This window comes from Eulemur rufifrons, chromosome 7 (genome assembly GCF_041146395.1).
Source record: "Eulemur rufifrons isolate Redbay chromosome 7, OSU_ERuf_1, whole genome shotgun sequence".
Lineage (NCBI taxonomy): Eukaryota > Metazoa > Chordata > Mammalia > Primates > Lemuridae > Eulemur > Eulemur rufifrons.
The window spans coordinates 3,366,926-3,381,457 of record NC_090989.1 but is presented as its reverse complement, the minus strand read 5'-3'; the positions used below and the strand labels follow the sequence as shown (position 1 = coordinate 3,381,457).

Below are 14,532 nucleotides of genomic sequence, written 5' to 3'. Positions count from 1 at the left end.
GCCGACCTGCTTTCTGACACCACCCGCTGGATTTGTCTCTGAGAGTTTCACAGGAAAGAAATTATAAAACATGTGTGCTCTCTTTTGACTCGACAGAATGTTTCTGAGATCCACCCATGTGGTGTGTATATATAGTTCATTCCTTTATATTGTGGTTCAGTTTTTGTTGAAATTACCACAGTGAGTTTTCCATTCACTTGTGGGTGGATGTTTGTTTGGGTTATTTCCAGTTTGGGGGCTTTTATAAATCAGGCTGCTCTGGACAATAAAGTACAAGTGTTTGTAGGGGTGGCCATGGTCTTATATATTTCATTTTACTTGGGTATATACCTAAGACCCCTAAGACCTTGCCAAGTTTTTTATGAAGTTAAACATATACTTAACCATCTTCCTCAAGAGTGGGATGGAAGAGCCTGTAGGATGTGCCCCCAGTCTGGGTGTGTCTGACATGTTCCTCATGATCAGCCTGGGCGTGGGGTTTTTGGAAGGAGCATGTGTGTGATGTCACGTGGATCACTGGCTTCTCCATGGTACAGTTCATGGAGCACTGTTCATCCTCTAACTCACTGTTCTCCGGAAGCAAGTCACTGAGTCTAGCCCACCTAAGGGGGGAGAAAGAATTGAGGTTCTTTTCTCTGTATGGATATCCATTTGCTCCAGCACCATTTGTTGAAAGATGGTCCTTTTCTCCCACTGAATTACCATGACGCCTTGGTCCACAATCAGTGGGCCATATATGTGTGAGTCCTTTTCTGGGCTTCATGTCCTGTTCCATTAATATACATGTCTGTTCTTAAACCAGCAGCACCTGTCTGGATTACCATAGCCTGATAGCAAGTCAGTCAGGTAGTGTAAGTTCTCTGGTTTCTTTCTTCTTTTTCAAAAATGTTATTGCTTTTATTTTCGAATAAATTTTAGAATCAGTCTGTCAATTGATACCAATAAAAAAGTCTCTGTATTAGGATTTTGATTGAAATTACATTAAATACACAGAAAAATGTGGGAAGAATTAATATCTTCATAATGTTGAGTCTTCTAATTCATGAACATGGTATACCTCTCCACATGTTTGAGTCTCTTTTAATGTCTCTCGATGATGTGTTATAGCTGTCGGTGTAAAGTTCTTGAATATATGTTGATAAATTCTTTGCTAATTATTTTATATTTTTAATGCTATTGTCAATGGATTTTTTCAAATTTCAATTTCCAGTAGTTTTTAGTTCATGGAAATTGGCTTTAGTGTATTGACCTTGCTAAACTCATTTATTGGGTCTAGTACCTTTTTGTAGGTTTCCCATGATTCTGTAGATGATTTTCTACATCTGCCAATAAAGAATTGTTTCCTCCATCTAATTCCTGATGCCTTTTCTTTCTTTTAGTTCCTTTCCTTGCCTGTTGTACTGGCTAGGATGTCCACCACAGTAGAGGAATAGGTGTGAGATGGAGATCATTGCTTTGTTCTTAATTGTAGGAGACATGTGAGAGGTCTTTTCACCATCAATTATGATGTTAGCTGTAGCTTTTTTTATGGATGCTCTTAATCAGGTTGAGAGGGTTTTGTTTGCTTTTTCTTCTATTTCTAGTTTGTTGAAAGTTTTAATCATAAATTGGTGTCGAATCTTATCAAATGCTTTTCTGCCTCTGTTGAAATGATCATGTTTTCTCTATTCTGTTAAGAGTGAATTATACTGATTGATTTTAAACCATTAAACTAACCTTGCATTCCTGTTATAAGCTCCATTTGGTCGTGGCATATTATTTTATCTTTTTGCTTGGGATTCAATTTGCAAATAATTTTGCATCTACATTCATGAGGGATGGTGTTCCATAGTTTCCATTTCTTATAATATGTTCATCTGGTTTCGAAATTAGGGTAATGGTGTCCTCATAAAATGAGTTGAGAAATGTTCCCTCCTCCTCTATTTTCTGGGAAAGTTTGTGTAGGATTGGCATTATTTCTTCCTTAAATGTTTGATGGAATTCACCAATGAATCCATCTGGGCCTAAAGTTTCTTTGTGGGCAGATTTTTAATTATGAATTTAGTTTCTTTACTAGATAAGAATACTCGGGTTGTATATTTCTTTGAGGATTAATTTCAGGAAGTGGTGTCCATTTCTTCCAAGTTTCACCTAAGAACTTACTGGTGTAGTGTAGTCTGAAATACGTCTTTGCTATCCTTTTTGTCTGTGGAGTTTAGGAGAATCCCCCCTTTCATTCAGGGGTATTAGTAATATGCATCTTCTCCCTTTTTAGGTTAACCTGTCGAATTAGAGATTTATAGATTTTATTGATCACCTTTGGCTTTCTTTGGTTTCCTCCATTGTCTGTTTCCTGTGTCATTGATTTCTCCTCTGTATTGGGTTTCCCTCCTGCTCTCTCCAGGTTTGATTTACTCTTCTGGCTTCTAAAGGTGGAAGCTTAGATTGTGGATTTTAGACCTTCCTATATATAACAATTTAAAGCTAAAGATTTCCCTGTAAGCATACTTGTATCCCATACATTTTCACATGTTGTGTTTTCATTTTCCTTCTGCTCAAAATATTTTCTAATTTACCTTGTGGTTCCTTCCCTGACCCAGTTTTTATTTAGGAGTGTATGATTTAATTCCCAAATATTTGGGTATTTTCCGGGTATCTTTCTCTGTTATTGATTTCTAAGTGAATTCCATTAGGATCAAAAACAGACTCTATTATTACAGTCTTTTTAAATTTATCGGGATACATGGTTCATCTTGGTGACTGTTTCATGAGCACGTGAAAGAATGTGTATTTTGCTATTACTGGGTGGAATATTCTGTAATTATTGTTTAGGTCAAGTTAGTTGACAGTGTAGTTCAGGTTTTTTGTATCTTATTTTTTGTCTACTTGTTCTAGCACTTGCTGAGAAATGAATATTAAAATATCCAACTATAATTGTGGATTTATTGATTTCGTTTCTCGGTTCTGTCAGTTTTTGCTCCACACATTTTCAATTTCTGTTATTAAGTGCAGCCTCATCTAGGATCACTAAACCTTCTTGATGGATTAACCCCTTAATTCTTATGAAAATTTATGTTTGATGCTATTCCTTGTTTTGAAGTCTTCTTTCTGTGTCTCATATTAACTCCCGCTTTCTCATCCTGAGTGCTCAAATGTCATGCCCTTTCCTTCTGTAAATGGATGTATGTTTTTATAGTTGACGTGCATTTCTTATAGGCAGCAGTTATCAATTTGGGCCATTTCAGCCTTTTAATTGACATTTTTAAACCATTTACATTAAATGCAAATATAGACATGGTTGGGTTTTAATCTGCTATCTTGCTATTCATTTTCTATTTATCCTTTTTAGATTTTTTTCTCTTTTCCTACCTCTTTTGGATACTGAGAATTTTTCAATTTAATACTTTTTGTCCACTCTTGGTTTATGAGCTGTACTTCTTTGTTTTATTTCTTTGTGATTGTTCTTGGTTTTACAACACATACCCTTAACTTATCACAATCTGCCTTTAATCATATCACAGCACGTCACTGAGACATATGACACAGCAGTGTACTTCCATTTCTCGCGTCTCACGCTCTGTGCTCAATGACATACGTTTTACTTCCACGTGTGTATGAAACCCTACAATCCACTGTTGCTATGTTTTGCTTTCATCGGTCAATTGTATTTTTTGTTTCATTTATTTGTGTAGATCCGGGTCTGCATCTGGTGCCATTTTCTTTCTTCCTTTTGAACTTCTGTTAACATTTCTCATATTGCTGGTCCTCTGACAACAAATTTGTCTTAAAACGTTTTTATTTCACCTTCATTTTGGAGGGGCATTTTGTTGTCATATAGAATTTTAGTTTGACGCTTTTCAGCACTTTCAGTGGGTCTTTTCGTTGCCTTTTGGCTGGAACAGTGTCTGGTGAGCGTCGGTCTGCGATGGGCCGTGCCCTTGTTTCTGTCTGTGATGTGCCCCTTTCCCAGACTGCTTAGATGTTCCCTTTGTCACTGGTTCTCAGGGATTGGTCACGGTGGCCTTGGTGTGGTTTTCTTTCTGCTTAGCCTGCTCGGGGTTCCTTGACCTTCTCGGACCTTCAGGTTCACATTTTTCATCCAATTCGGAAGTTTCCCACACTCTGCTCTCCTCCTCCCCTCTCCTTGGGACCCCAATCACCTGAGTGGTGTCCCCAGACTCACTCGGGCCCTGTTCATTTTTTTTCTCTGTTGCTTGATTTTACTTAGACTTTTTGTTCTATCTTCAGTGTCATTGGTCTTCCCTTCCACATTGCCTGGTCTGCGTTAATCTCACTCAGTGAAATGTTCATTTCAGGCAATGCATTTTTCATCCCTAGGAATTCCATTTTGCTCTTTTTTTATATCTTCCATTTTTATATCTTCCATTTATCTCCTCATCGCGTTCAGGCGTCGGCTTCGAAGGTCGTTGTAAGGACTCCAGCTCCAGCCCTGAGTGATACGGGAGCTGTGAGCGGGTTCTGAGCAGAGAAGTGACATCACCAGGTTATGTTTGTAAACCTCGCTCAGGCTGCCGTGCTGAGACCACGCAGGGGCAGCGGCGAAGGTGGAAGCAGAGTGACCTTTGAGGGGGCCAAGGCATCGATTCCGGCGGGAGGGGAGGGAGGCCCAGGCTGGGGGGGCGGGGAGTGGCCAGATTCCGGGATGTTCTGAAGGAAGGCCAAGCCTTGTTCCTGACCGAGTGGGAGTGGGATGTTCGGTATTGGGGCAAAAGGAGTCAGAGAAGCCTCCGGGCTGTGTCTTAAGCCACTGAGTGACAAAGCCCTGGGAGCAAAGAAACAAAAGGCAGGCCAAGCACAGGGGCCCGGACAGGGCTCGGCACAGGCAGCCCGGGCCAGGCCAGCTGCACTCAGAGTATCACGGGAAGAAGGAAGGTGGATCTTTGGGTAACTTTGGGGCCCCACCTAGCACCAATGGGACATGGATTTGGGCTCAGTAAGGGACAGAACTTACCAAAGGTTAGAGCCAGCTGTAAGTCATGTCGGCTGCCTTAGGGACGGAACGCAGGACTCTGGCCGACGGCTGGCAGCTGAGGGCTGTGCCCTGCACCCAACAGGCACTGAGGTGGCGTCCTCTGGGGCCCTCCCAGAGCCCGGGTCCCAGGAGCCCCGAAAACCGAACTGCAATGCACAAAGTCTTGTGTTGATCTTAGCATTGTAACACTCTGAGTAAAGGAACGACAGGGGCATTTCTCCTAACTGTGCCAGGATGAAAGACAACAGAAAACCCCTCAGGCTTTGCACCGTCTGCACGCGGGCCGGGCTGGCTCAGAAGCATCTGGCCGTGTCAGCAAAAGCGCAGGGTGTGGCGGCCTTGAGAACGTCCGCAGGGCCCAGGCTCCGGCCAGCCGCACCCCCACGAGGCCCTGCAGGTCGCAAGTGCTTGCTGTTTGTCAGGCAGCACGTGGTGCAGCCCAGAGGGGACCAGAGCTGCATCCCCTTCTGCTGGACCGGGCAGGACGTCCCCAGCCCAGTGAAAGGCCCGGGCCAGCCGCGGGTCTGCTCTGTCCCTGCGGACCCCCCTGGCAGCGCCACGTTCACTCTGCATCGAGGAGTCACTGGGTTTCCAAGGGCTGCACTGTCCCTGGCAACGGCAGCCCCTCCCGCTCGGGCCTGCCTTCCTGCCCGGTCACGTGCCCGGCCAGGCAAACACGACCTCTCCCCGGCCTGGGGTGCGTGGGGCCCCCTGCTCTTCACGTGGGCTAGAATTCCGGGGTTTTCGTCTGGGGACAAGGTGGGGTCAGGCAGACCCTCGTGGCTTTCCTGAGACAAGCAGGAACAGGGGGCTCTGTGAGAAATACATTTGGAGAACATCTTTTCCCTTCGGAACTTGTTCTTAGGAATCCTTAGTCTCCCTGTGGCGACAACCTCCCCTCTCCCGGCCGCCCGCCTCGCTGCCCAGGGCCCCTGCCCAGGTCCCGCACCTCTTGCGGTGTGGAGCCAGGGCCACCCTTGAACCAGCAGCCTGCGTTGACGACGGCAATCACCCTCAGGAAGGACAGGGCCTGTTCCCGACTGGCACGCAGCTGCCAAGGCCCCACACCCTCCTCCCGAGGTCCCAGCCCCTCTGGATTCTCGGTGGGTTTCAGCAAATGCCGCGACTGGTCCTGGTGGGACCGTGCGATGCACAAATGACCCAGAGTTTTGCTGTTTTGCTGCCTAAATACTCAGGAAACAGTGAAGAGAACAGTATTATCAAAAACATGACTTTCATAGAAAGGAAACACCGGCCAGTCCTGGTGTGGGCCCACAGCACCGCCGCGAGCCGCGAGACTGTTCGCGGGGTGTCACCGAGCGGCCAGGTGGCTCCTGCTGCGGCTCAGAGCGGACGCGCCGGCCTCTGTCCACACGGACGCTGCACTTACCAGGCTTCTGTCTTAGAAAAACATTCTTTTTGCCTAATCGTAGGAGATGGTGGTGTGGACAGACTGTTTTTCCCTTTTGTGAATAAAGTCAGTAGTGACTATGAAAACCGCGGGCCGGGCTCCTGTGTGTCTTTCTGTGACAATAGCGCTGATTCCTCCCAAAACCTTGAACCATCAGTCACTTTTATTCTGTTTAAGCAGCTCACATTGAAATAGTGGCGTTTTCCAGATTGTAAGTGCATGATTTCAGTCTGCAGCTGGCTGCTGTGCCTGCCCGCTGCCTCTGCCTGCCAGGAGCCGAGGGGCAGGGCGCGTTAGACAACAGCCACCTCCGCAAGGACAGGACGGTGGGCCTCGCCTGGCCCGAGTTCCCTGGGCCCGTGACCGGCAGCATGAGTCCGTGTGGTGTGTTCACGATACTATGCCAGGGGCCTCATGGCTCCTTTTGGCCAGAACGTGCTGCCGTCCCCGCCGAGCGCTCTCACGGTTTCTGGGGTGCAGCCCTATCAAACCATTGAGTTGTACTTCACCCAAGGGACAGCACCTTCAACTTCAGAACTAAGAATAAGACCCTGACATATGGGTGTGCGTTCCCCTCCATGTCCCTGCCAGCCCTAGGGCCTAGGACGGGCTCTCTGGTGGCCCCGCTCCTGGCCAGCCTCTGCGTCCTGCAGGAAGTCCCCGCGGGTCCCGCACGCTGCCTCTGGCTGAGCTCGGCTCTCGGCTCTGCCTCCCTGGCCAGAGACCGTGGGTGACTCAGAGCCTTCCTGTTTGCAGCAGGGTCATTGTCATTGCTGTTTCTGAAAGGCAGTAAGAGGGGAGCCTTGAAGACACCAGGGGCGTCCACCACAGAGCGGTGTTGTGCTGCACTTTTGATTTTAAGAGACAGAGTCTCGCTCTGTCACCCAGGCTGGAGTACAGTGGTGTCATCATAGCTCACTGCAACCTCGAACTCCCGGGCTCAAGCGATCCTCCTGCCTCAGCCTCCGAGTAGCTGAGACTACAGGTGTGCACCACTGAGACCAGCTAATTTTTAAATTTTTTGTAGAGATGGGGCCTCACTCTATTGCCCAGGCTGGCCTCAAACTCCTGGCCTCAAGTGATCCTCCTGCCTCAGCCTCCCAAAGTGCCGGGATAACAGACGTGAGCCACCGCACCCGGCCATGTATTGTGCTTCTGCAAGCCAGAGGGGACAGGTGGCCGGCAGGGAGGGCGGGCTGGCTGTGCATGGACGAGCTGAGAATTCCAACAGGGCACAGGCAGCCCTGCCCCCGGCACACGCCCGCTCCTCTCCCTCAGGGAGAGAGCTCCAGCTCTTTACAGATGCCCGTGCTAGCGCAGAGCTGGCCCTGTTTTCCCCGAGACCCAGGGAGGCCAGGTCAGAAGGACCCAGCCTCGGTAGGTGAGCTGCTGGCGTCGGCAGGCAGTGGACACTCCCTGCAAACCTGCTCCCAGCAGCTTGAGAAGCAGAAGTCGTGGTCAGTGCTTGAGTGGCGGCTCGCTGAAGTCTCGGTGCCCCAGAACGCTGCACCTGAGGAGGTTTCAGGGACAGTGTGGAACCCCAGGACTGCCCCCCTAGGAGAGTTCCCCCAGGTGACAAAGGCATCAAAAGTCCAGCCACAGTGCAAATGAAAATGCACGGTGAACATAAAATGCATACTGAATGTTGAAGACTTAGTGTGAAAAAAAGAATGTATCTCAAATCATTTCATATTGATTTAATGTTTTCTTATTGAGACATGATTCACATGCAGTCCACCATCTTAAAGCATTCAAAGGGAGTCGTTCTCAGTGTGTGTTCACTTTGTTGTGCAGCCGTCACCAACATCTAATTCCAGAGCCTTTCTGTCACCCCCAAAAGAAACCCCGGACCTATTAGCAGTCTGTCCCCAGTCCCTGCACCTCCGGCCCCGACAGCCACTCAGCCACTCTCCGTCTGTGGTTTGCCTGCTCTGGACGGAATACGCGGCCTGCGTCTGGCTTCTCTCGCTCTGCTTAACGTTCTCCGGGTTCACACGTGTGGGAGCGTGTAACACGTGTGGCTGTGTCGAAGTCTGTGTATCCCTCGTCCGCTGGTGGACATTTGGGTCGTTTCTACTTTTTGGCTGTTGTGAAGGATGCTGCTGCAAACATCTGTGTGCAATTTTTTGTGTGAATTATATACATGTTGAAATGAGATATTTTGAGTTAAATAAAATATAAAATTTTTTAGAGTCCAGCCACCTTGAAGGGAAGGGATTTGTTAAACATTCGCAGCAGATGCCGTTGGTGCCCTAGGTTGGCCCGTCCCAGAGGTCCCTGCAGCCGGATGGAGGGGGCCTTTGCCCAACCCCTGCGCCCCCTGCGTGAGGACCTGCTCTGTGCAGGGCACCCCCAAAGTGCTGGGAGTTACCGCCCCAAGACCAGCCCTCCGCTGGTGAGAGAGGGAGCTGGTGGGCAGGTGCTCGGCTTCCTTGCTCTGCTGGGGGACAGTTCTCTGATGTCATCTGCACGGTTGCTCAGAGGGACCCCACAGTGGTCACCTACTCATTAACTCACCCCACGGGAGCCTTCTTCCCCTCGTTGCCTCACTTCCCCTCCTTGCCTCTGTTCCCCACTCCCTCCTGGGGCTTCCTAGGGTCACCTCCAGATACACCACCAGCACCCAGCCCCTTGTCTCCGGGTCGGCTTGCAGGATGTCAAACTGAGAGCCGCAGACTTGGACGGGGGAGTGAGAGAATACAGGCACTCATTTGTCAGTGGGATGAAGTCGCCTTAGGAAAGCTGCTTGACTGCACTGGGCGCCAATTTCCCTTGCAAATAGGAATTATGATGCATACCTTGCCTGGTTCTTAGGAGGATAAATGAAGTAATTTATGCAAAATGCTTAGCACAGTGCCTGCCCCTTGCTCGATAAATGGTTGCTATCATTTAAAAGGACCTAGAGGGCATTTTTGAATGGCTAAAGTTATGTCTCTCTGGAATTGCTGAATTTTAATAGAACGGGATGCTTCCTGAGGTCTAAAGCAGCCCATGCAGTGCTGGCTGTGTTTGCACTTGAAAGTCAAGTTAATGCTTGAAATTTGAGCACAAACATGGTGCTTATGCGAATTAATAATGCTTCTTAATAATATTTTCTATTTTTAGTGCAATTTCATTCCAAAGAGCTTTAGAAACATAGTCTTAGTCATCCTTACTTGCACTATTTTTTTTTTAAAAAAAAAACAAAAAGGCTGCAGTGTATGAAATGAAAAATAACCACTTCTGGAACCGTGTGTTCACGCTCCCCTCGGGGTGGTCTGGCCGACAAAGACAGCAGCCCTCAGCGCACCGCAGTCCAAGATGTGGGTGGCAAAAACAATAGCGAGGCCTTGGGATTTGTGTATCCTGACTGCAGATTTCAGCATAATGAAAACGACGACAGCAGAACATTTCTGCAAGGACCTCAAGGCCGCACATGCTCAGACTGTCCTCTCTGCCCCCGGGCATTTGTGAGGAACAGGGGGACCACACCCACACCCGTGTCCTGCAACCGGGCAGTGCAGCGCATGGATCCGACATGCGTGGTGTGAGGAGCTTTCATAGATATGCACACGTGTGTGGCACCACCCCAGTCAAGGCAGAGAACACTTCCATCACCCCCGAAGGCTCCCTTGTGCCTCCCTCACGCCAGTCCCCACGCACGGTAAGAAACCACTGTCCCACCCTCCACTACCGCGGACTGCTGTCCCCGTTCTTGAATTTCACAGAGCTGGAATCCCACGGTACGTGCGCTTTGCTGTCCGGGCTCTTTCGCTCAACATCGTGTTTTTAAGATCCACTCATGCGGTGTATTTACTTTCGTATTGTTGAGCAGCACATTTTGCCCGCTCATTCTCCTGTGGGTGGGCGTTTGGGCCATTCCTGGTCTGGGGCTCGGCTACTATAATTCTTATCGTGGACATACTTGTCAATTATCTTGGAGTAAAATTTTTACTCCTGCCTGGGAGTAAAATTGCTGGTTTGTCTGGTAAGTAGATGTTTAACTTTACAAGAAACTGCCCAGCTCTTATCCCAGGTGTCTGTCCTACCTTACACTCCCGCCAGCAATGCGCCAGTGATGTGGTTTCCAGGTCCCCCTGCCTGGGCGTTCCCACTTTTTTTAAATAGTAGACATTCAAGTAGGTGTAAGATCAATCACCTTTCATTATAGTTTTAATTTGCATTTCCCAGATGACTTGAAGGTGAGCATGTTTTTATGTGCTTATTGGCTATCCGAATATCTTATTTTGTGAAGCTCTGAGTATTCTGTTCATTGTTTACATCAGCTTGTATTCCTTTTATCACCGGTTTGTAGGAAACGCTATATACGCTGGAAATGATTCATCTGTCAGACACATGGATAGCAAATTTTTTTCCCACTTTGTGACTCGCCTTTTTCATTTTCTTAATGAGGTCATTTGGTGGGCAGAAGTTTTTAATTTGATGAAGTCAATCTAATGTAACAGGTTTTTCTTTTATGTTTAGTACCTTTCATGTCTTCTCTAAGGACCCTTTTCTGCCCCAAGATCATGAAGATACATTTTCAGAGGCCGTAGAGTTATAGCTGTTATATTTAATCTGCGATCCGTTTCAAAGTAACGCCGTGTGTGGTGAAGTTGGGGCTGCTCCTGGCTCTCTCCCACGCACACCCGGTTGGCACAGCGCCGCTGGCTGGAGAGACTCCTTTTCCCTCTGAGTCCCTTTGTGCCTTTGTTGGAGGTTAATTGTCACGCGCACGGGTCTCTCACCAGACTCCGTTCTGTTCCATGGATCTACTTGTCCGTCCTCACGCAAACACCACCGGGCTGAACTGCTGGGCCTTGCAGTCGCCTCCGGCCAGTCCTGTGTGTCTGTCCTTCCTTCAGCTGTTTTGGCTACGTGGGTCGTTTTCTTCTCCCTATAAATTTTAGAGTCAACTTGTCAATTTATAAAAAAAAAAAAAAAGGCCTTTTGTGACTTTGATTACTGTTGCATTTAATATGGAGATTAATTTGAGGACAATGGCATCTTAACCATGTTGGGTCTTCCAACCCAGGAACATACAACTGTCCACTTAGCAGGTCTTATGGAACTTCTCTCAGCAAAGTTTTGTGATTTTCAGGGTAGAGGTCCCTGCATATCTTTTGCTAAATTTACTCCTAAGTGTTCTCTGTTTTCTGGTTTTCTTGTAAATGATATTTTATTAATTTTCCAATAGTTTGCCGCTGGTTTTGTAAACATACAATAGATTTTTGTATATTGACACGGTATCTTGTGAACGTTGCTGAATTCATCTGTTAGTTCTAGTAGTTGTTTTGTAGATTCCTACGATTTTCCATAGAGACTGTTGTAGCTTCTTAGAATATGGTTTCATTCTTGCATTCTAAGCTTGGCTTCTGTTTCTCTTACTTGTGTCCTTGCGCTGGTTGAAGCTGCAGTACAGGTAACTGCGTGAGAGCAGACACCTGCCTGTGCACGGTCTCGGGAGATGCGTTCCGCCTCTCACGCGGTGTCAGCGGCAGACTGTCCCGTGCACGCCCTTCTTCAGGCCAGAGTCTTCATCTGCTCCTCGTTGTCTAAGAATGTTTTTGTCAAATGTTCTTTGACAAAATTCTTTGTTAAATTTTATCAAATGTTCCCTCTGCCTATATTGAGATGGGTTGAAGAAGCCCTTTATTCTTAGTTTTCTAGTGGTTTTTGTCCTAAAGAGCTGTTGGATTTTTACACGTTCTTTCTGCACCTCCAGGGATGATCGGATGGCTTTTCTCCTCTGTGTTTTTAATACGGTGAATGATACTGATTGATTTTCAAATGTTAAAACCACTTTGCTTTCCTGGGCTCGGCCCACTGGTATTCCCAGGAAATATTCCTAGGAAAATACTTAAGAATAAGCTTAACAAAGGGCACCCAGGCCCTTTACCCTGACGTATTGACATGGCCTCTTTTTATATATTGCTAGATTTGATTTCCTAGAAATACGTTAGTGATTTGCATATATATTTAAGGAGGATATTGGTTTGTAACTTTCTTTTCCTTGCAATGTCTTTGTCATGTTTTGATATTGGGGTTATGGTGGCCTCAAAAAACATGGAAGTTTTACTTTCTTCTCTGTTTTCTGCAAGATCTCAAGCAGCTCTGGTATTATTTCTTCCTACGTCCATTACATTTAATGCATTTGTTGATAGGGTTGGGATTCGGTCTCCCATGTTGCTCGTGGTTTTTTATTGATCGTGGTTTTGTTTCTCTGCTGCTCCTTTTCTGCCTCCTGTCTGGTTAATTGAACAAATTTTTGTGTCCCATTTTATTCCTTCTGTCAGCTCTTTAGCTGGACCCTTTAGTGTTATTTTAGTTGGCTGTTATATTACAATATGGATCTTTAACTGTTTTTCAATCAGTAGATTTTGTTGTTTTAGATGCACAGCAAAACTGAGTGAAAAGTACAGCATTCCCACATGTTCTCTCCCCACACAGAACCCAGCCCCTGCCACGCCCTGCGTCAGGTGTGCACTTGCTGTGATCCGTGAACCAGAATTGGCACGTCTTTCGTGACCAAAGTCCGCTGTTCACGTTAGAGCTCACGCTCGGTGTTGCACATTCTCTGCGTTTGGGCAGATGTGTGACGTCATGTGTCCACCATCAGACTATCACAGAACAGTTCCACCGCCCTGAACGTCCCCACCTGGGCATCCCTCCCTGCCCCACCCGGATCTTCCTGTCTCCATGGTTTTGCCTTTCCCAGAATGTCACATAGTTGGACTCCTACAAAATGTAGCCTTTTCGGGTTTCGTTTCACTTACTAATATGTATTTAAGATTCTTCTATGCCTTTCCATAGCTTTTTAGTGTCGAATAATATTCTACTGTCCAGAGGTACCACTGTTTATTTATCCACTCACCTCTCAAAGGACGTCTTGGCTGCTTCCAGGCTCTGGTTTATTCAGTTATGGATGAAGCTGCCATCAGTGCAGGGTTTTGCGTGCACACGGGCTTTCAGTTCACTGGGTAAATACCAAGAAGCACAATTGCTGGGTCTCGTGTGAGAATGTTTCACTGTGTGCGAAGCTGCCGAACAGTTCTCCAGCCTGACTGCACCACTTCGCAACCCCCCAGCCGTGAGCGAGAGCTCCCGCTGCTGCACATCCTCACCGGCATTTGGTGTCTCCCTGTTCGGAGTGTCCCCATCCTGATAGGTGTGTTGCAATATCTTATTGTCATTTTGATTTGTAATTTCCTAATGACTCATGATGTTCAGCATCTTTAAATTTGCTTATTTGCCCTCCGTATATCTTCTCTGTTTGAGGTGTCTGCTCAGATCTTTCGCCCAGTTTTTAATCATCCTTAATCTCTTACAGTCTATTTATAGTTAATATTGTGCCACCTCACACTGGAGGAGTATCATTCTACTTACCTCTGAGCTATTGCTGCCATGCATTTTTCAGCTACGTTCATTTTAAACTCCATAATACAGTATTATAACTTTTGCTTTAAACAGCCAGTTGTCTTTGGAAGAAATTACGAAAGGAAACGTAAAGAAAAATGTTTTAGTAGTTGCCTACATATTTACCATTTCTGATGCTTTTATTTCCTCCTGCCTACCCCATCCCCCAACTTGTATTCTGTGCCTTCAGCCTGGAGAACTTCTTTTCCGTTTTAACATTCCTTGCAGTGCAGATCTGTCAGTGACTGATTCTCTCGTCTTTTGCTTAGTGGAACGTGTCTTTATTTTGCCTTCATTTTGAAGGATGGTTTTTCAGGGTATAGAATTCTTCATTCACAAGGATTTTTTTTGTTTTCTTTAAGAGGTTTAAAAATGTTGATTCATTTTTCCCCGGCTTCTATTGTTTCGATGAGAAGTCAGCTTTATTTTATCATCATTCCTCTGCATGGAATGTGTCCTTTCTCTAGCTACTTTTAAGGTGTTTTTCTTTTTCCCTTTCTCTTTGGGCTTCAGCACTTTTTTTTTTTTTTTTTTTTTTTTTTGTTGAGACAGAGTCTCACTTTGTTGCCCGGGCTAGAGTGAGTGCCGTGGCGTCAGCTTAGCTCACAGCAACCTCAGACTCCTCGGCTCAAGCGATCCTACTACCTCAGCCTCCCGAGTAGCTGGGACTACAGGCATGCGCCACTATGCCCGGCTAATTTTTTCTATATAGATTTTTAGTTGTCCATATAATTTCTTTCTATTTTTAGTAGAG

The 14,532-nt window shown here is 46.4% G+C and overlaps 1 protein-coding gene across 1 annotated transcript in view; it reads left to right on the top strand.

The window, feature by feature from the left end:
- PDE9A (phosphodiesterase 9A) overlaps positions 1-14,532 on the top strand; it is an 86,013-nt gene that overhangs the window by 32,679 nt on the left and 38,802 nt on the right. The window lies entirely within an intron of this gene.